The sequence below is a fragment of the Hyperolius riggenbachi genome, chromosome 3, assembly GCF_040937935.1.
Source record: "Hyperolius riggenbachi isolate aHypRig1 chromosome 3, aHypRig1.pri, whole genome shotgun sequence".
Lineage (NCBI taxonomy): Eukaryota > Metazoa > Chordata > Amphibia > Anura > Hyperoliidae > Hyperolius > Hyperolius riggenbachi.
The window spans coordinates 445443592-445467140 of NC_090648.1; positions in this window are offsets into that span (position 1 = coordinate 445443592).

The window sequence follows — 23549 nt, forward strand, 5'->3', positions numbered from 1 at the left end:
GGTTCTTTTTCTGCAATCAGCTCACTCAACTCAGTTTCTAGCAAATTCTCTGTTCTCTTAGTTAAGACCTTCTCTCATTGGCTACAAAATCTCCACAGTATAAAAGCTGCTCTCCTATTGGTGAGAGGAATTCTCTACCAAGATGTAGCAGGGAAAACTGCAAACAGCAAACTATGGAAACTATTTAGCAATTACCTGTTTCAGAACCGATTTCATAGATCCTTAAATCCAGCAATATGATTACACAGAGAATATACTTTACAGTACAGGTACTGAATAGCCATGTTTTGCAGGATGGCTACACTTGCAAATGAATATTACATACTTACCTCGCTGCCAATTCCTCTCAGAAGCTCTTCGGTACTTGTGTATTATCCCGTCTAGCAGAACGGGCTCGGCAGTTAGACAGGCTGGAAAAGTGTGCACTGTGCTTCTTGAGCAGCTGATTCACCACAGATCAGCTGCTCCGCTCCATTCAGCTTTCCTCACTGCGCAGTGTTGTAGCCCGTCCCGAAGTCACAGCACTTGTCTGTGTAAGATGTGAGTAGAGGGGCTGTACAGCACACTGAATGCAGTGACCTCCGCTCCATAGACAGCAGCCGCTGATCCCCGCTTAGGTAAGCTCTCCCCTGGTGGGCTGTGATTAGGGGCGAGACCCTTTTATAGACAAGCTCAGTGGCGTAGGGACCAGGGTCGCAACGGTCGCCTTGGCGACCGGGCCCGGCTCCTAAAGAGGCGGGGGAGGGGCCCGGGGGGCCCATGTTCGTGCGCTATTGGGAGGGGGGGCGCCGCAGCCGCGGGGAGGGCAGCCCGACCTCTCCCTCCCTTCCTCTCCCCGCCCCCCCCCCCCCTCAGGTGCAGAGTGACGCGCACGGAAGCGCTGAAGGCAGAACTCACCTTCGTCCCTGCGTTCCAATCGCCGCTGGTCTCCTCTCTGCATAGATGCTGTTACACACGCAGCTTCCGGCTAAACAGGAAGCTGCATGTGTAACAGCATCTATGCAAAGCGGGAGGAGACCAGCGGCAATTGGAACCAGGGACGGAGGTGAGTTCCGCCTACAGCGCTTCCGTGCGCGTCACTCTGCATCTGAGGGGGGGGCAGGGAGAGGAAGGGAGGGAGAGGTCGGGCTGCCCTCCCCGCGGCTCCGCCCCCCCCCCTCCATTATGTGGGGGCAGCTACCTACCTAATCTATTCTGGGGGGGCAGCAACCTACCTAATCTATTCTGGGGGGGCAGCTACCTACCTAATCTATTCTGGGGGGGCAGCTACCTACCTAATCTATCCTGGGGGGCAGCTACCTACCTAATCTATTCTGGGGCAGCAGCTACCTACCTAATCTATCCTGGGGGGCAGCTACCTAATCTATCCTGGGGGGGGCAGCTACCTAATCTATCCTGGGGGGGGGGGCAGCTACCTACCTAATCTATTCTGGGGGAGCAGCTACCTACCTAATCTATTCTGGGGGGGCAGCTACCTACCTAATCTATCCTGGGGCGGCAGCTACCTACCTAATCTATCCTGGGGGGGCAGCTACCTACCTAATCTATCCTGGGGGGGCAGCTACCTAATCTATCCTGGGGGGGGGCAGCTACCTAATCTATCCTGGGGGGGGCAGCTACCTAATCTATCCGGGGGGGGGGAAGCTACCTAATCTATCCTGGGGGTGGCAGCTACCTAATCTATCGTGGGGGGCAGCTACCTAATCTATCCTGGGGGGCAGCTACCTAATCTATCCTGGGGGCAGCTACCTAATCTATCCTGGGGGGCAGCTACCTAATCTAACCTATACTGGGGGCAGCTACCTAATCTAACCTATACTGGGGGGCACCTACCTAATCTAACCTATACTGGGGGGCACCTACCTAATCTAACCTATACTGGGGGGCACCTACCTAATCTAACCTATACTGGGGGTCACCTACCTATCTAACCTATACTGGGGGGCAGCTACCTAATCTAACCTATACTGGGGGGCAGCTACCTAATCTAACCTATACTGGGGGGCACTTACCTCATCTAACCTTATACTGGGGGGCACCTACCTCATCTAACCTTATACTGGGGGGCACCTACCTCATCTAACCTATGCTGGGGGGCAGCTACCTAATATAACCTATACTGGGGGGCACCTACCTATCTAACCTATACTGGGGGCACTTACTTATCTAACCTGTATTGGGGGCACCTAGCTAACCTATACAGGTGGCAACTATACTGGCTACCTATATTGGAGGCACCTACCTAACTAACCTATACTGGGGGCACCTACCTATCTAACCTATGCTGGCGGCGCCTGCCTATCTAACCTTTACTGGGGGCAACTATACTGGCTACCTATGCTGGAGGCACCTACCTGGCTAACCTATACCGGGGGCAACTATACCGGCTTACCTATGCCTGGCTACCTATACTGGGGGGATCTGTAGCTGGCTATAGGGATTCGGATATGTGTGTGCGTCGGGTGTTGCCGGGGGAGGGAGGGGGGCTGTTGGAGGGGGGCCCACATCCAGATTCCGCATCGGGGCCCAGAGGTTTCTAGCTACGCCACTGGACAAGCTGTATGATAGCGGGCAAATTGCTGCAGGGCACAGCGCTGTACATAGCAGGGGATGTGAGGTGGATCACCTTGTGCTGGTGCTCAGCAAGTCCTCTTCCCTGTACCGTGATTAGGCAGAGTTGGTATGCCACTAGAAACACTTGTAATTCCCCTCCTCCAGGCTGGAAGGCTTCATGCCTCTTTCATTATTGCTCTCTATTGTTCTGCGGTCTGATCGCTGACGGAAAAGCCAACACAGCGCAGTGAGGAAAGCTGTGTGAAATGGGGCAGCTGATCTGTGGTGAATCAGCTACTCAAGAAGCACAGTGCACACTTTTCCAGCCTGTCTTAATTGCCGAGTCTGTTCTGCTAGACGGGATAATACACAAGTACCTTTTCTTCTTACAATGATTCCTTCCAGTTCTAACAAGATTTTGTCAAACCTGAAATATTTCAATTGCTGTCAGTTATATATCAGGATCTGTCAGTTACATATACAGTAAGTTGCTGTCAGTTATAACTGAAATGACAACTTATGTGCTAACTCATTTTCATGTTTCTCTATGGCACAAATGGGCGATATTACAGTGTAACAGTTCGCAGACCCAGAAGCTGTTACAGGGTCATCGTCTTTTTCAAAATGGGGGACAGAGAATTCCATTGTTCACAGTGGACTAACAGGACGTGGAAGAGGAGGAAGAGATTGATGAGTAGACTACACAGGAGGTAAGTATGACGCGTGTATGTTTATTTTGACTTTTTATTTTCAGCTCAGGTTTGCTTTAAGACTTTCTCTCCAAACTGGTTCTTGGCATAAGTGGATTCACTTCCTCAGCATACCTCATAAAGAAACATCAAATGCTGCACATAGAGTAATAACATAAGGGCTAGGATTACAGTTGTGCTATAAGAGTGCCACATGCCCCTTCAGCTTTACAGCAGGAACACCTCCCCTAGATGCACAAACTCACCCTAGCATCCACTATAGCCAAAGCTATGCTTTAACAGATGTTGTTGCTCTTATGATGTATATGCTTTCCAACCACTTATGCAGATCCAACAGACCAGGCTCTACAACTCCAGAGTATACAATATAGGGAAGTACAGTTTGTTAAAACATTAAAATCAACAAGTATTGGAATCACATCGAGGCTTGTTGAATATGTTCTCAAGGCTACTATCCCATGTTTGCACAAGTAGAGTCTCTGCCCAGTAGCATAAAGCCGCACATGCACAGCTTTTTCCTCGGAGCCTGAACAGCTTCAGGCTAGTGCGCAGGCGTGTACCATACTCGTGCCTGGGCAGTACAACTGCACTTGTACATGGATGGAAGCGTGGCTGCGAATATGGAGAGGGTCTTGGCCAGCAGCAGTTGAGTTGAGGAGGACACAGGAAGCCTTTGGATCATCCAAAGTATCTAACTTTACCATTTTTCCCTCCCAGGTTTAAGAAGATTAGGAAGCTAGGGTTTAGGCATTGCTTTAGGAGGTTTAGGGTTGGAAGGAGATAATAGTTAACAGTCAGTAAAACCCCCAATAAAAAAATGTTTGAAAAGCCAATAGTACTGTAGAATTTCAGTAACAGAGCACATTACCAATATTGCAAAAGTTACCCATTACTCTTTTAAATGTACACAATGCATATGCATAGCTCCCAACTGCCCCTCCTTAAGAGAAGGAGTAACTGTTCTCTATGGGAACCAAACCCCTCTGTCGCTCTTTCTATCTCTTTTGCCCCTCTTTCAAGACTTGATGTATAGATCTGTGTTTATATATGTATTTTCCTACTGAAAAAATGTGTTTTTTAAATTACTCTAAATTTGATTCCCATTAATGAAATATATACAGTATATTTCTCATTATTTAAAATGTTAAAATGAAGAAAAAACTAATGATGATAGAAAAGACCAGTGTGGTTTGAATGATAAAACCTTGTCTATTGATTCTTTGTGGTACGGATGGCGAGGGGTGTGGTGGGGGCATGGTTAGAGGTGAGGCAGGGGCATGTCTTAAAAGTGTCCCACTTTCTTATCTCAAAAAGTTGGAAGGTATGCATATGTGTTGCATTAAATTTAGTAACCAAAGATTACCTTTTCTTTAAGCAGATCAGTTTAATACCTGCTGACAAAATCCTTAAGGTGGCCACTAATCACACAATTAGCCGAACAATTGTTTAAGAATGATTCTTTGGGCGTGTCCAGCACTTGCTAATGGTGGACGTCTGACTCCTCTGTTCTACCCGACAGCAGCTCTAATGGCCCATACTCACGGGCTACAATTGTCGCCGCAACATGCGGCATGCGCGTGTTGCGGCGACAGGTCGCCCGTGAGTATGCGGCGTTGCACGGGCGCGCACCCCGAACTGTTGCCCGTCGCTGATGTTGCCAGGCGATTGGCGCGGTCAATCACCTGGCGACAGTCGCTGCCGCAACTCCGCCGCAACTGTCGCTAGTCCGCGTGAGTACGCGGACTAGCGACAGCAACAAGCAAGGATTACATTGTGCTTCCGGCAGGGGGAGGAGCAACAGCGACAGCTTCCGCCGCATCAGTTGCCAGATCCCTCCGCCGTGTGTATGCGGAGGGACCTGGCGACGAGCTGTCGCCGGCATGTCGCGCACACGCTCCCGTGTGCAAGCGACATGCCAAAAAGTTGCCTGTGAGTATGGGCCATAACAGCAACCTGCAGCAATGCCAGACAGCACAAATGCACACCCAGACATGGGGGAAGATGAGATGGAAACTGATGCCACCAATAAGCGCAAGAAGAGAGCTCACAAACTACAAAAGATCCCAGAGATGTTCACTCAGCGTCAGAACAGACAGCATGGTGCAGCTAAAGATGGCTCCGACAGAGCTCCTGCACTCCTACACAGCAATTTGTCAGTGCACAGATCCAGCTCCCAGGGACTGGATTCAGATGATTCTGAGCAGGACACTTCATCGCCTTCCTTCAGAAGCCCTGTTAAATCAAAGGCAAGACCCACAGCTCCTGGCAGATAAGGTAGGCCAAAGTGCTTCCCCTCCCCCTGCACAAGATAACACTGAGATGGAGAGAGACCTTGCAGAGTTCCCTGCTTCTGAACAGGGATTGTCTCAAGCATACATGAAAGAGATGTTCTTATCTTTTAAATCCTCTCTCACTAAAGAGCTCTTAGGCCCCTTTTCCACCTGCAGTCGCTAGCGTTCACGCTGAACGCTAGCGATTGCTGAATCACAAAACCGGCGATTCCCCGACGTTTTGCGGCCGCGATTTTGCTATGCTATGCACTGCATAGCAAAATCGCGGCAAATATCGCTCCGCCACGCGTTCGCGTTCGGGTAAAAAACGAATCGCGGTAGTGGAAATGACCTACCGCGATTCCTATGTTAAAAAGCAAACCGTAGCGATTGTAAAATCGCTAGCGGTTTGCGACTTTGCGATTCAGCCAGCGCAAACGCGCTGGTGGAAAAGGGCCCTTAGGAATTACTAACACTCTGCAACAATCACTTAGCATTCTAGGAGACAGAGTGGCAAGACTGAATCACAAATTGCCACTCTAGTTACAGAGCATAATAAATCAGTGGATGCAATTGATCACAATCAATCAGAAACAGATTGGCTTAAAATGAAAGTTGCTGATCTGGAAGATCGCAATCGGAGATGCAATCTGAAATTCAGGGGGATTGATGAAAGTATTGAGCATCACACTTAAAAGAGTACATCATCCAGCTTGTTAAAGCGACAGTGCCACAATTCTCTGACATTGAATATACTGTGGAAAGAGCCCATAGACTTCCCAAACCAGCCCACTTACCAGAGAAAGTCCCTCGAGTTGCAATCGCATGTTTCCAGTTTTTTCATGTCAAAGAGTGCATTATGTCTTTTTTGAGGAAAGACGGTGCACTACCCGCACCCTACACAGACATCCACATTTATGCGGATTTATCCCAGGCAACACTAACCAAACGCCGCTCTCTCTCCCTGCTCACAAAATTCCTCAGAGAGAAACAAATTCTATACAAGTGGGGATACCCCACTAAGCTTCTAATTTTTAAAGATAAGAAAACCTACGTTATCAACTCCTTGGAAGAAGGGGCGAAATTCCTCAAATCCTGGGGACTCCGCCTCCCCCCAGCCAACTCATCAGATGCTCCCAAAGCACCGCCAAACAAGATACAAAAAACCTGGCAATCAGCTACATGAGCTGCTTCGGAACGTGTGCTACTTGCTTCTTGCTTCTCACCTAGTGCACTATGAGGTTAGCACCAGGTGTAGCCCTCACCCAATGGTCTGAGCCACATACCAGTACCTCTGGTCGATTTGATCACCTTATTTTTGTTCTCTCTTCCCTCTTACTCGTTACAACTTATATTGACTATCTAAAAGCAGTTTGTCTCCCTAACCCTCCTCACCCGCACCTTGGAGAAATCCTTCTACCTAATGTGAGTACCACATATGTGAATATAATATTACCGCTATTTGGATCAGCTTTATACCTGCATATATGGCTTTAACAATCCTTTCTATCAATACTAAGGGACTGAACTCACCCATTAAAAGAAGCAGCTTATGTAAAGAAGCACTGCGACAGCATGCAGACATAGTGCTTGCCCAGGAAACTCACTTTGCTCACAATAAAGCACCACAATGCTCCCATTCACAATACTCCACTTGCTACCAAAGCAACTTCACAAAGAAAAAACGAGGAGTCATGATCGCTATTCACAATAATCTTCCGATAACTGTGCACTCCATTATAGAAGATGATCAAGGTCGTTTCATAATCCTCCATTGCTCTATACAAAACACCAAACTGACTTTGGTAAACTTATATGCCCCCAATTCAGGACAAAAAAAAATTCATACAGAAGGTAATCAAGAAGGCAAAAAAACTTTCCTGCAGCACGATTAATCTCAGGTGGCGACTTAAACCCTCTGCTTGACTCTTCTAACAAAAATAACAAGTCCAGATCGCCAATCCAAACCTTATTTCACAATGAAGATATCTACGACATCTGGAGAGCTCAACACAGCGAGGAAAGGGACTTTACGTTCTACTCTCCAGTCCATAAATCATACTCAAGGATCAACCTCTTCTTATCTGATCGACATACCTTGCAACTGGTAACTAAATCTGAGATTGGATCAATAACCTGGTCAGATCACTCTCCCATAATGATTTCATTGAAAGGTTTTAACTCTCCAAACCCTCCTTATCCTTGGAGACTGAACAACAAGCTCTTATTACAAGAAAAACATGTGCAAAATATAGGAAACCGACTTAGGGAATATTTTGAACTAAATGAGACTGGCCAAGTTGAAGACAAAACGATATGGTTAGCACACAAGGCTGTAATTAGAGGTCATTTGATACAAATTGGAGCCAGGGAAAAAAAAATAAGTCCGCCAAACTAGATAACATTTTACACCAAATCCGAATAAATGAACTGGCACATAAAAAAAAAATCCAACCCCAACCCTTTCATCCACCTTATTTTACCTGAGACAGGATTTAAGACTTTCTCTCCTTTCAGAACACGAATTCCTTTTAGCCAGACTTAAAAGACGATACTAAACTCAAAGCAGTAAAGCAAGTCCACTCCTAGCTAAAATTCTAAAACAAAAACAAGCAAAAACAAAAATGACTAATCTTTCCCACCCCTTTTCAAAGAAAAAATTAACTAACCCAAAAGACATAGCAGACGCCTTTAGCGACTACTACTGTTCCCTCTATAATCTGAAGGATGACCCCTCTACTCCCCAACCCACTCATTCTGGAATCAAAAAATTCCTTACTGCATTAAACCTCCCTACACAAAATCAACATCAACTGGCTCTTCTGAATGAGCCTATCACAATCCAAGAAGTGAGCAATTCTATCACCAAAGCCAAGATAAACAAAGCCCCTGGCCCCGATGGATACTCTAATGAGTATTATAAAAGATTTCCCCACATCCTAGCCCCCAAATTAACTAATCTATTTAACTCCTTTGTACAAACAGGCTTTATACCCCAAGAATTTACACTAGCAACTATCTCTGTGATCCCCAAAGCTGGAAAAGATTCAACTATCAGCCAATCTCACTGCTTAACTGTGACCTAAAAACTGTATGCTAAAATCCTGGCCAGCAGATTGTTTCCTATACTACCCAAACTTATTGATATGGATCAAGTGGGTTTTACTAAAGGTCGCCAAGCCCCTGATGGTTAGAGGAGGGTTCTCAACGTACTACACCATCTTGGTACCTGTCGAAGGCCTTCTCTGTTCCTTGCTTTGGATGCAGAGAAGGCCTTCGACAGGGTTCATTGGGGATTTTTGGACAAAGTACTCAAGAAATTTGGAATACAGGGTGACTTCCACAGAGCCATTATGGCTTTATATCAAAACCCGATGGCAAAAGTTAATGTATCAGGATTTCTCTCGCAAAGCTTTAAGATAACAAATGGTACCAGGCAGGGATGCCCTCTATCGCCCCTGATCTTTGTCATGATCATGGAGACATTAGCCACCTCTGTGCGTAACAACCCAAAAATTAAAGCTATATAGTTCCTAGACCAAACAAGCCTGATAAATCTGTTTGCAGATGATGTCTTACTCACCCTCTCTGAACCTTATACATCATTAGATCAGGTTTGGAAAACACTTAAAGAGTTCTCAGAAATCTCTTTTTACAAAATTAATGAAACCAAATCCCTACTACTAGACTTTAACTTAACTTCTGAAACGAGAATGAAGATATCAAGGTCCTTTCCCTTCCCTTGGGCCAAGCACTCCTTAGATTACTTAGGCATAAAGATCCCTAGAAGATTTAAAGATCTGTATTAATATAATTTTTCACCTTTACTGAACATGTTACGCATAGAGCTGGATAGAATCTCCAAACTAAAACTTTCTCCCTCAGGGAAAATTGCAGCCTACAAAATGCAAACTTTACCTAAAGTATTGTACCTTTTTCGCACAATCCCCATCCCTCTTCCTGTAGGGTTTTTTAAGGAAGCTAAAAAAAATCCTGATCTCCTTCTTATGGGGTAGGAGAAGACACCGCATTGCTTATAGTACTCTTACTGTCCCATCAAATCTAGGAGGATTTGGTCTCCCAGACTTCCAAATATATCATTAAGCATGTGTCCTAGACATGGCTAAATTTTGGTGGAACCCTAATACTCCCAAAAAATGGGCCTTATGGGAAAAGAAACTAAACCACAACATCCCTCTCCGAGATCTGCTTCTTTTAAGTAGCTGCAAACGAGATCTGCACTTCTCAACCTCCCCAATTGTGCAAGTCACTATACAATCCTGGGCTGACATGCTCGCTAACTTATTACCCAACACTGAGTTTAAATCAGTTCCCATCAAGATTTCTGCACTCTCAGCAGTTATTCGAGACTTTAGATTTCAGGGATGGAACTCTCTGGGTATACAGACACTATCGCAAATTACTTCAAATAATAAACTTCTTCCTTTTTTGACTCTATCCCAGAGATTTCCAGGTTTTGAATCCACCTTCATCCAATACCAACAAGTAGCTCACTGGTTTAAATCGTACCCTCTAACAGAAATCCTTATACCTCGACAACTACTGGCAATGTTAGACAGCCAAATCCAGCTTAGAGGAGGCATCTCTGCCTAGTACCAAACTATGATGAATAAACGAGTCAGTTTATTGGATAAATATGCTATTTACTGGTCCTCGGAAATGCAGACCCCAATAACAACTAATATCTTTAACAGGGCCCATAACGACCTTAAAAAGGTATCTAAATGTGCCACTCACCCTGAGACCTCAAGGAAGATCTTCTATAAATTCTATACCTCTCCACGCATGTTAGCCAGCTTTTCTACTGATCAATCCCCCTATTGCTGGAAAGGGTGTGATATGATAGGTACAACTTTTCACCTATTATGGGACTGCCCCAAGATCAAGCCCTTATGGCAAGCTATTTTCCAAATAATTACGACAATAACAGGCTCACCGATAACAGGAAGTCCAGAACTAGCCCTGTTTCTTATAGGCCTTAAAACATTTCCTATTAATTTCCAAATGCCAGTGGCGCACTTGTTATGCTCCACAAGACAAGCTATTTTAGGAGAATGGGCATCTGAACATATCCCTTCCCTGCCTTCCATAATTCAGACCACACACTGTAACCTAACTATGGAACACAGTCTCCGATTAAATCCCAACCCCCTACTATATCCTCCTGTCCAATCTATTAATTGGAAAGAAATATTACATTCTCTTGTTGAAGTCTCCACCTCTAATACTAGTTCACCCTTAGTACAATGAGATATGAAGTATTCCCTACCAACACAGATTGTTAGTGGTACCTCCCTATTCTACGTAGTGGATATAATACCTCCCCCTGGTGCTCTCCCCAACACTCTCCTTCCCTTCCCCTATCCCTCTGATGAGACAAACTGTCCACAACAGCTCCCCTTACCAAAAGAAAATAGCAGGTAAGGTTAAGAGCTGCTGTTACTTTCACACCTCTGCATTGTTAGACCCTATATTGCTTTTTGGTTTATTGGTTTCTTAAATATGTTACCTTATGCATTATATACTGTGTGGTGGTAACAAGATGATGACACTTTTCTAAATGATAGATTGATGTCTCACATCTATATTGATCAGAATCTTTTTTATATGTATACCCGCAAAGATAGAGTATGGTATAGGTTCATAGACGTAGAAAACAGTAGATTATGATCTCGTGACCTATATCCTTGATCTATGTGTTCTCAAATACCTTTACATTCTGTTTATACATGTTTATACATGTCATGTACATTGAACCATGATGAAATTTATACCTGAATGTTTGTTACTGTTATTGCTTTAAATTCAATAAAAATATAATGAAAAAAAAAATAATGATTCTTCGTATGAACGATCGGAAATTATTATTTCGGATTGTTTTCAGATGAATAAAATCGATTCGAAAATCAGTTGGATTGATCAGGAGATTTTAGTCCATTAGTGGTCCCAAACTATCATTTCTGATCGTTCATATAAAAAAATCATTGGTAAATGATCATTTGGCAAATTGTATCATTAGTGTCCACCTAATAGTCTGATATATCATAAACCACAACCAATTGGACTTCAGTTAGCTGTCTGAACGATAAAAATGATCTTTAACTAATTGGTGTGAGTTACTGTACTTTGCAGCGCTTTATTAATCTGGTCTGGAAAAAAAAAACACACCTATTATTCTTTACCCAAAAATAAGATCAATACCTTTTGGCAAATGGTGCTTGTAACTCAATTCCCTACTTTATCCTAAAAATAAAAGCCTTCAAAATAATGATCTCTAATCGCTGCAAATATGATGTCTTTCTAAGCAGTTGTTATAATTTATTCTTGAATGCGAAATAAAATGGATGACTCTCCATTGGCTGTAAGCGATGATTGTGGTATTGATTGAGGTGTCACAGACCAGAATAACGCGGGCCCATGTTTGGCACTGCGGCAGGCCTGGTGTCACCGATGATATGTGTAAATTGCACAAGCTGGCAGGTAGCATCTAATAGTAAGCCAGTTGCTAAGTCATGCAAATAAATAATGGAATAGAAGGAATGAATATGCTGCAGGATCGAGGCCAAAACATTTTCTGTCCTGAGAGCAATTATTATCTCAAGACGAACAGCCATTTCAGAACTTGTTCAGCTGAAAACAAACATTATGTTATTTGACTGCTCTTTTACTAAAGACCATTATGAGCACCATTTATTTCACAGAAGAAACAGGATCCCAAAGCAAAAATCTAGCAGTTCCTCATGGGTAAAAAGAATATCAATGTTACGAGGTTGATGTTTTATTTCAGAAGACTTTTTCACGGTGGGTTGTACTCAGGGACATACAGATAACAAACAGGTGCATTATTATTTATTGGACCAGTTAAATTAGGCTAAAATGCACTTACAAGATTCAGATGATAAAACCGCATGTCACCCAACCGATGGATATGCAGGAAACCCTCTTGTGACTTCTTCTCAGATCCGTAGCTGTGGCCAGCAGCATAGGCGTCCAGATAGTAAACGGACTAGTCCATGGAGGCAAACAAACACTTGAGGGTTGAATCAGGGTCAAGCAGTCAGGCAGCACTTGCGATACTGAGGTCACGGGTTACCACGTGCCTTGATAAAGGGGGACCTTGCATGGCCTCCAAAACAATTGTTGGACTTTACTGTGGATACTGGCACAGTAAAGTGTGTGCTTTAACTTCATACGTGGTGTGCTGATAATATTTGCAAGCTCTGTTGATTTGTGGCACTGCCTATGCCATTTTATCAAGCATCCAGTGACAATGACGGTGTGCCTACTCTATTGGAGGAATTACTTCCATGTTGGTACTCTGATACTATCCAGCGTTGACATTTAAAACTGCTAGGAGATGTAAATAGGAATTACATTTTTATAGATGGACCCCATTGCACCGTACATATCTAAAGAGTCCTTGAACCCCTGAAGGCAAGATGTGGTGACATGATCTGTTAACTGGTACATAGAGAAATTGCATTACAAGCTAGCCACTCTGAGCACATCTTATGAACGGGATGGTTGTTATTGCAAGAAGTTCTATCTTTCACTCTGCACCAAGTCCAGGCAATGTTCATCACTGTCAATTCTAGTCCTTGTACATGAAATTATTTGTTTAATATTGAGCTCTCAATTGTCTTTTTATTTGTTTTGTGTGCTACAGTGATGCATTTTTGGTTATTATGCCTCCAGGAATATGTAGTGGGTACCTGTCTAGCTGTTTAGACATCTGTGGCAATTGTTTTAGATGTGATATGGAGACCCCCTTTGGCCAGATGTTTCCTGAGGTTTATAATTCTAGTTGTGACTGAGCATCAATAACTGCTAAGCACCTAACAAATGATGCTATTCCACGCTGTGTTGTGTCAATGTTTGTACAATAAATAAGTACTTCAATGTGCATTCATTTGTTACTGATTCTTTTCTTCAGTGCATCATGTTGCTAGTTTAAGTTACCTGCAGACAGACATCAGATTATTGATCCCACCTGATTCCACTGATTATGGTCATTTTGGGACACAGTCAGTTGTACATATACTGCCCTCCTGATTCTATTTCACTATCTGAAACCCCTTCATTACACTGTACCAGACTTTCTGCTACCACCAAACTTTTGCATAGGAAGGAAGATGATATTCAAAAGAAAGTATTGTATTGCCACATCTGCAAATTTCTAGGTTGCTTTAGGAGCAACCTTGTCGTCAAAGGAAATGTATAGTTTTTATATAAAATGTTAGTGGTCTTATGGGTGGCATGAAATGCTAAATGTAATCTCAGCTCTAAAAACATTAAAGAGGAATTTTCAGCCACAAAATCAAATTCCATTTACCCACTGCTCTGTGTTCATTATGCAACCTGGAATCTCACCCTGCATTGCAAGCACTCCAATCTATTTAGAAATCTTTCTGCTGCAATAAATCTTATCTCAGTCAGCCAGGCTCTATTCTATCCCCATTGCCAAAGAAGGGAGCTTGTCATCACCCCTCCCACATTACTGCTCCTCACTGATTGGCTGAGGGCACTTCAGTGTGAAGCTGCTGAGCTGAAAACTGATGCTGTGCTCACACGTGTTTTGAAGCAAGCTAGCTATGACACAGCAGATTATAGGAGAAAAAAAGAGTAAGGGAGTAAATTACATCAGAATTGGCTTTAGTCAGAGGGAATCCAAGATGGCAAATGCCATAAACAGAATTCTCTTTATTTACTACATAAAATTCACTGAAATCAGAATGTGGACAGTACAATACATGGGTTATGTAAGTAGAACAAGTAGTTATCTACTTATATATGTGTTTTTTTTCCCCCCTGGAATAGTATAACTGACCCTACTGCTTTAAACACAGCATACAAATTATAGAAAACTGGTATAAGTCACTGGAAGAGTTCATAACTTAAAGTTCCACTGCACTGAGGCTAATTAAAATTGCTGGTTGCTGCTTGCTGGACACATTACAAATTGTCTTGTAATTAAATATTTAAGAGCAAACAAAGCGGAGACAGTTCTCTGCCACCCCCTGGATCAGGGCTGGTTTACCTCTCGATGGGGCCCTGGAGCAAAGGTAACCTGGGGCCCCCATCAAAATGTGCATCTGGTGGGCTACCCCCCCCCCCCCCCCCCTTAACACCCTCGTGCTTTTGAGGTTGTGCCGCCCCCACGCTGCTGGACCTCCCATCTGACCTCCCCCTAAGTTTCCGCACTGAGTGTTCAATCACTGTTATCGGAGCAGCAGCACGATCACAGCATTTGCATATCACCTGTCCCAGCTGCTATGTTGCTGCTGCTGCTGCTTGCCCGTCTTCATCGCACTTCCTGTATGATCCGGCACATCCTGTCTTGTGTAACACGCACTGGATTATACAGGAAGTGCGATGAAGCTTGATGTCGGCTGATGGAGGCACAGCCTCACTTCAAAAGCCTTATGCTGGGAATACACAATTCGTTTTTTTCGGCAGATTAACTAGCTGATCAATTTCACAATCATTTTTCCGATAGTTTTTCTGATTCCATACAGACAGAGGCGCTGGGTATTACACTGACATATAACTGTTAGATACTCTGTTTTTTATTGCCTGATGGGGCAGGCCTATACCTGTAAAATGTGTTGCCACATTATTTTGGAGTATATCAATAAATCTATGTATTTTTGAAAATTGACAGTTTCATGTCTGCTTTGGGGAGGTAAGTCCACCACTGCCCCCTTAGCAATTTTAATTTTTTTGTGTATTTTATTCTGTTGGCGCCTCTGTTCACTGCATACAATACCTATGTCCACCCCTGGTGGAGGGGTGATATACCCCTTTCTTTCGATCTGCAGAGAGTGACTTCTTAATCCTGAATGGGGATAGATCTGAATCTCCCCACCTGCATTTACAGTGGTTACCAAGAGGGTAACTCTAGTTTGTGAGTATTATTTTACTTACTTACACTATCCATTCACTCCAGTACTTATATTTGGGCTCTTGGTATCTCCCCTTTTTGTATTGTTTTTTCGATTCCATTCACTTCTATGAGAAAATCGATGAGAAAAATGATGGAAATCAGATCGGACCTGTCGTAAATTATCTTTTGAGCCATCTATCTACCAAAAAATCTCATTGTGTTTTCCAGCATAAGAAATATAGACCAGTTAACTCACTGATAATTACAATATCTACCCTCAAATATGGCTAAATATAATTGTTTTTCGATTTAGACACAATTTAACCTTTTCTGAACTGCCAGGCTCTGGCCCCTTCAAGTGAACCTGAAGCCACGTGAAGAAAAAAGAAGACTTAGCTATGTACCTGAGAAGAGGGGACGCTCTTGAATGATCTCATAGAGAATTCCTCATCCTTTCTACATCCCCTCATTTCATCACTGTCCTATCGGTGAATTTATTCAACCAGCAGGGGTAATACATCTTTGGCCCTTCAGAAGTACTTGTGTCCCTGAGTACTTCCGAAGATGAGCTAATCTGTACTGCTCATGCATGAGTCTGTGCCTTGCGCATGCCCAATATGGATGTTTCTGTCTTTAGCTGAAGAGGAGGTCACTGTACACCTTAAAAGAGAATCACAGAGACAACAGAAGCCCAAATAGTCATCAAAAAGGAAAAATTGGTACTTGCTAAGGATGGCTGCTCAGAGGGAAACCAACCCCATCAAGCAGGCGGAGATTCCCAACCCCCGACTCCACTAGGGTGTCCAGAGTATGCTGGATATGGTCGCTTTCTTATGAAAAAAAACTATTACTCATTGTGATGGAGCCACGTGAGACCAAAATACCCCTCCAACGGAAGGTAAAAAGCACAAATAGGGTAAGAGGCACCCACATGTATATAAAAAATAGGGTTAAAAACAACTGAAATAGAATGTGATGCGAAGATTGTTTTACTGAATTTCTACCATCTAAATCTGAAACATTGACTTGGTTTAAGATGGCCGCTAGCATATGACTCATTGTTTTGATAGCCACATGGCAGCTCTTGTACAGCTCAGTGTACCAGTGTACAGCTCATCATTGTGGAGTTTCCCGTGGCTATAGGAAGTACAGATCACCTCTCTCTAGCCAATCACAAAGCATGAAAGGGGTGGGACTATGGGAGAAATATAAGGCTCTCTGCATAGTTTTGTCTCTCTCTCTCTCTCTACTGGACATCATGATATTAAGAAAGAGGACAATAGGCTGTGCTGCAGGAGTCTTGGAGTTTCCTTTGTTTTGACCTGGACATGCTGATTGAAGGAGACAATGGAAACCTAATCATATCTCCAAGGACACAAGCTAAAGGTGCGTACACACGCCGGACTGGAGGCAACGACGGGTCCGTCGTTACCTCCCGCTGGGTGGGCGTGCCAACGACAGTCCGGCGTGTGTACGCACTGTCGGCGGACTGATACGGCTGTTTCTGAGCGATCCGCCGGGCAGATCGCTCAAAAACAGCCGTATCAGTCCGGCGGCAGTGCGTACACACGCCGGACTGTCGTTGGCACGCCCACTCAGCGGGAGGTGACGACGGACCCGTCGTTGCCTCCAGTCCGGCGTGTGTACGCACCTTTAGTCTTACTGTTTGATTAATATATATTTTAGAAATCGTAGTGTCTATGTTAGAAATATACTGTATATATAGTTTGTATGTTATGTCTTTTACCCTTTTGTGAATATTCTTTTTCTGATCTTTGTTTGCCTGATTAAAATCCCATTACTGTGATTTTTCTGTTCCAAAACTGCTGGTTTCCTCAAACTCACTGCTGGCATAAGAAAAGCTAGATATTGCAATTCTCTTCAGGAGATTGCAATACACAGAATAAGAACAATTTCTTGCACAAAGATTTTTGATTGAAACTAGTACTTTGTTTCTGTTGGATTGATTTGTTTGATTGGCTGGTATTTGTTTGAAAACATTTTGCCCTGTATGCAATTAGCTTTTTCTAATATGTTTTCTCCTTGGTGATATTTTTTAATGTGTCAATAAAATGCATTTTAAGCCATCAGAAAGCAAGAACATGCTCAAAATAATTTTGACAGTCCTTTTTTATTTACTTTTCGGTACTTTTTTAGTTGAAAAGTGCTGTCAAGTTATTTTAATTTGAAGATGAAAAATTATCTCCTAGGAGAAAACTCGGGTGAAAAAGTGAATTGCATATGGGCCCCTGTATTATAACTCTTCATTTTGTATTTGTATGAAGCTTCTATTTTTGAAAAGAAAAAAATACTTTTCTAACCTGTTTCTTGAAGTCAATCACACCATAGATGTAACTATAGTTAATAATATTAAAATATAAACCAAATAAAACAAAATTATTTAAGATTTGTCTTCAAATACTCCTCAGTAGAGATGGCCCTAACAGTTAACCAGCGGAAAGTTCCAAACGAATTTCCGCTGTTTGCGTTCATCATGGAGCCAAACTTTGACCCCTTACCTCACAGTCAGCAGACACATGGCAGCCAATCAGCTAGCACCCCCTCCTGGACCCCCCACCTCCCTATTAAAAAGCAGTTGCGGTGGCCATATTGGATTCACTCTCTGCTGGCTGCTGACTGTTAGTGAGAGCATTGTCAGACTTGCAGCAGATAGGAGGCGAAAGCATTAGCTAGGCCTATGTTCTTGTTCCCCACTTGCTGTGAAAGCACCCCAAACAGCCCTTTTGAGGGCTAGCACATCGGTCTCCTGTGGAGTTTTTTGTGTGTGATACTCCACAGCCCACTGACACCCAGAGCTGTGTGCACACTACTGCTGTTGCCTCATTAAGTTGCAGGCACAGAACCACTCCAGTGCATTATTATTTCACTGTATTCTGATAGTACTATTGCATTTCTCTGTGTGTGACACTCCACAGCCCACCGACACACAGAGCTGTGCACATTACTACTGCTATTGTTGATACATTAAGTTTCAGACACATTGCCAATCCAGTGCACTATTTGTAGGAATGGGTCAACTCCATAATTTTTGGCGGGACTTTTGGCATGGATCCCCCTCCAGCATGTCACAGTCCAGGTGTTAGACCCCTTGAAACAACTTTTCAATCACTTTTGTGGCCAGAAACAGTCTTTGTAAGTTTTACAATTCACCTGCCCATTGAAGTCTATGGAGGTTCGCCAGGTTCGCATATATTTGAGGTAGTTTGCGTTCGCAAACGGAAAATTTGATGTTCGCAACATCTCAACTCCTCAAAAATAGTACAGTAACATAGCCTCTTATTGACTTATTCTCTTGAGGTTAATTTTAAAAATCTTCTAAACCAATATAATGATAGTAACAGAAAGTTAACAACATAAGGAGTAGCAAGGATGAATATACATATATACTGCTCATTATTAGTTATTGACCAAAGAACTAGAATTTATGTTTTTCCATGGCCATTTATTCCTTAAAGGGACACTTAAGTAAAAAAAAAAAAGAGTTTTACTCACCTGGGGCTTCCAATAGCCCCCTCCAGCTGTCCGGTGCCCTCGCCGTCTCCCTCTGATCCTCCTGGCCCCGCCGGCAGACACTTCCTGTTTCGGTGACAGGAGCTGACAGGCTGGGGACGCGAGTGATTCTTCACGTTCCTGGCCACAATAGCGCCATCTATGCTGCTATAGCATATATCATATACCATATAGCAGCATAGAGGGTGCTAATGTGTCTGGGAACGCGGAGAATCACTCGCGTCCCCAGCCTGTCAGCTCCTGTCACCGAAACAGGAAGTGGCTGCCGGCGGGGCCAGGAGGATCGGAGGGAGACGGCGAGGGCACCGGACAGCTGCAGGGGGCTATTGAAAGCCCTAGGTGAGTAAAACTCATTTTTTTTGTTTGACTTAAGTGTCCCTTTAAACATTTCAAAGTCTGGAATTACATTTTACCCATATCCATGTTAGCAAATACAATATGTTGCACAGGTAAGGAGATCTCTTATTTCATGAAAATGAAATATTCACATTCTAGCCATGTAAAAAGTGATGGGGAAAATTGCCAACCATCTGCAGGGAAAAGGATGTGATATTTAAAAAGTTCAGCAGATCTCCCCATTTACTTAAATAACTTTTTAAATGAACATAAATTCCTCAATTGCTAATGGTGATTTTATATCCGTAGTAGCTGTCAGATTTATTGCTAAAGAGACGACTGTGGGAGCCATTTTACACTATCAAGTTTACTCGCCCTTCTGTTTTAGAAAAAAAATTGTCCTCAAGTTGCTACTTACCCGACAGCAGTTACTGTAGTAGTCAACTAAAAATAAAAGATGGAAGAATACGAATACCTTCTGGCACAGTTTAACAGCTTAACAGAATGTATGAATGCATATACTGTATATCTATGTGGCATTAAGAATATAATAATGACATGACTAGTGGATTTTATTGTTATTTATTTTCATTTCCAATTCACTTTTTCTCCTATGTTTTGTTCTAGGAGATATATCCATACTTTATTTATTGTATTTATAAAGCGCCAACATATTACGCAGCGCTGGACATTAGTTTAGGTTACAGACAATATTTAGGGGTGACATTCAGCAATATGACAATACAGGAATACAAGAAAACCAGATCACGCGGCACAGTATGAGTACAAGGTAATGCTTAGTCAGTCACTGGATGGGAGCATGGAGATTAGGCAAGTCGAGTTCACTCAGATCCATAGGATGGGTGTACGGTGACGGAGGTGCGTGAAAAGGTAGGAACCACAAGTAGAAGGACCCTGCCCAAAGGCTTACAATCTAAAGGGTGAGGTAAATACACAAAAGGTAGGGGACCAGAGTTCAGCTGCAGGTTTGGAGCACTTGTGAGGGGGGTAGGCCAGAGTGAAAAGGTGAGTATTGAGGGCCTTCTTGAAGATGTTCAAGGAGGAGGCTGCCCTAATGGGTGGAGGTAGGGCGTTCCATAGTGTTGGAGCAGCTCTTGAGCAGTCCTGGAGGCGTGCATGGGACTGGGTGATGCGGGGGGGGGGGGGGGGGTCAGGCGAGTGAGCGGCTAGGTGTGTACCTCTGAGTAAGTTGGAAATGTAGGTTGGCCAGGTTTTGTGGACAGATTTGTAGGTCAGACACAGTATCTTTAACCCTCCTGGCGGTTAATTTTTTCTGCCACATAGGCAGAAATCAATTTTTTTTTTGTTTCATGTAAAAATACCAGAGTGGTAGCTACATGAAACACCAGTAGAGGGCGCATGTGTCCCTCTAGTGCGATCGTCGCCGGCATCAAAAGCAAACAGGGGAACGCGTATATAATGCATTCCCCTGTTTGGCTTCTCCTGTCGCCATGGCGACGATCGGAATGACGTCATGGACGTCAGCCGACGTCCTGACATCAGACGCCTCCGGTCCAGACTATAGCGCTGCCTGGAACTCATTGGTCCGGGCAGCGCAGGGCTCTGGTGGGGGGCCCTCTTCCGCCGCTGCGTGCGGGCAATCGCCGCAGAGCGGCGGCGATCAAGCTGTGCGCGCGGCTAGCAAAGTGCTAGCTGCACGCATAGCACTTTAAATGGGGCAAATATCCTCCTGCGTGGCATAGCCCGAGCTCAGCTCGGGCTTACCGCCAGGAAGGTTATTCTATTTCTGGACTGGATAGGAAGCCAGTGGAGGGATTCACGGAGGGGAGCTGCCGTGGTGGAGCGATGGGAGGAGTGGATAATTCTGGCTACCACATTCATGATGGACTGCAGTGGGGCTATTCGGGTCATAGGGAAACCAGACAGAAGGGCATTGCAGTAGTTAAGGTGGGAAATTATGAGGGCATGGATGAGGAGTTTGGTGGCGGCAGAGGTCAGGAAAGGGCGGATCTTGCAGATGTTATGAAGGTGGAAGTTGCAGGACTTTGTGAGGTTTTTGGATGTGAGGAGTGAAGGAGAGTGTGGAGTCCAGGGTGACTCCCAGACATCGGGCTTGAGAGGTAGGGCGAATGGTAGTGATGTTAACAGTGACATGCACATCTGGGAGGTTCATGGATGGCCGGGGTGGGAAGATCATAAATTCAGTTTTGTCTAGATTTAGTTTCAGAAACCTAGCGGACATCCAGGAGGAGATGGCTGTTAGGCAGGAGGAGACCTTGGCCATGGTAGTGGTGGATATGTCAGGGGTGTGGATGTAGATCTGGGTGTCATCTGCATACAGATGATAGTTAAAACCCATGGAGAGGTGGTTGGGGGTGGATGAGGACTTATTGAAGGAGGTTGTGAAGGAGCGGTTGGAGAGGTAGGATGAAAGCTAGGTCAGGGTGAGGTCATGAATGCTCATGGACTGGAGGGACTGGAGGAGTAGGGGATAATCTACTGTGTCAAAAGCTGCTGAAAGGTCAAGGAGGAGGAGAATGGAGTATTTACCTTCAACTTTAGCTAAGGCAAGGTCATTGACCACTTTGGTGAGAGCAGTTTCGGTTGAGTGGGCAAGCCAAAATTCAGATTGCAGTGGGTCTAGCAGTGAGTTGGCATTAAGGTACTGGGTCAGGCGTTTGTGAACCAGACACTCAAGGAGTTTTGAGGAAAAGGGGAGGAGGGAGATAGGGCGGTAGTTAGAGGGTAGTCAATGGAGGGTTTCTTGAGCAGGGGTAGTACAGTGGCCTGCTTGAAGTCTGAGGGGAACGTGCCTGTGGCTAGGGAGAGGTTAAACAGGGTAGTGAGCCCTGGGCCAAATCCGTGAAGTGAGGCTGGAGTAAATCAAAAGGGATGGGGTCATGGGGAGAGGTAGTGGTATGGAGTAGCTGGTTGACTTCCTCAGTGGTAGTAGGCGTGAAGAATATGAGGAGAGGATAGGGTGGAGGAGGAGCTGGTTGGGAGGGGGTGGGAGGTGAAGATTGAAGATTGGATATTCCCTGACGGATGGAGACAATTTTGTTGGTGAAGTGGGTGGCTATCACCTAGTGGCAGAGAGGGGGTAAACGGAGGGTGGGTGGGTTTAAGCAGGGAGTTGAAAGTAGAAAAAAGACGCTGGGGATTGGAAGCTTGTGCTTCGATGAGCTTGGTAAAGTATTCCTGCTTCGCATCAGTAAAGGCAGTGTAGAACTGCAGCAGGTTAGTCTTGTACTGTAGGAAATCCTGGTTAAGTCGAATTTTCCTCCATTTCCATTCAGTGGCGCCTGTTACCCTCTGGAGATTGCAAGTGTGGGTGGTGCACCAGGGCTGGGGGTTAGGGGGGGGCGGTTGTGGTGGAATATTGGGGGAGCAGCTTTCTCTAGGGCTTATGAGGGAGTTTGGCGATACTGAGCTGCAGCAAGATTAGGACAGGTTAGGGTGGGAAGAGAGGAGGAGAGGGCATGGAGGGGATCAGCAAGGACGCTAGGGTTGATCTTGCGTAGGTCTCACTGCCAATGACCAGGTGGCTGGGCGGGTAGTTTGGAGGTGCCTTGTGTGAGGAGGTTGAAGGTGAGAAGGTGATGGTCTGAGGGTGGGAAGGGTGTGATGTCAAGGTCTGTAATGGTGGTGGATTTAGTGAATATAAGGTTGAGAGTGTGACCTGCAGTGTGGGTGGGGGTGTTGGTGTGTTGTACTAGGCCAAGTGAGTTGGCTATGGTGAGTAGCTGGGTCACGACAGCGTTGTTGGGTTCAACGATGGGAATACTGAAATCCGTGAGGATGATGATGGGGATGGTGGGGAAGTTTATCATAAAAAAGCCTTTAAGCCACTAACTAGCAAGAGTAATTTTCATAGCACTTTTTCACTTACTTTTGGTGCTTTTTCAATTGCAGAAAGCTGAAAAGTTATTGTAAACAGAAGATTAAAAATTATCTCCTGGGAGAAAACTTAGGAGAAAATGTGAATTGAATAAGGGCCAAGGAGCTCTTCATGTTATTCCAAATATTTCTGATGACAATTGGTATTGAAGCTCCACTTCCAGAAAATGTTATATAATGAAACGGTTCTAATATATACTGTACAGTTGTCTCTTCCCGCTTTTTCTAACCCTAACACACAAACACTCAATGACTAAGTTTGTGAGCTTTGGGGTCCTTGACATAAATCAATAGGTGCATTTTGATTGGCTGTTGTAGGCTCCACCAACTTCTGAATATTAATCCCCGTCACCCAGTGACCATGAC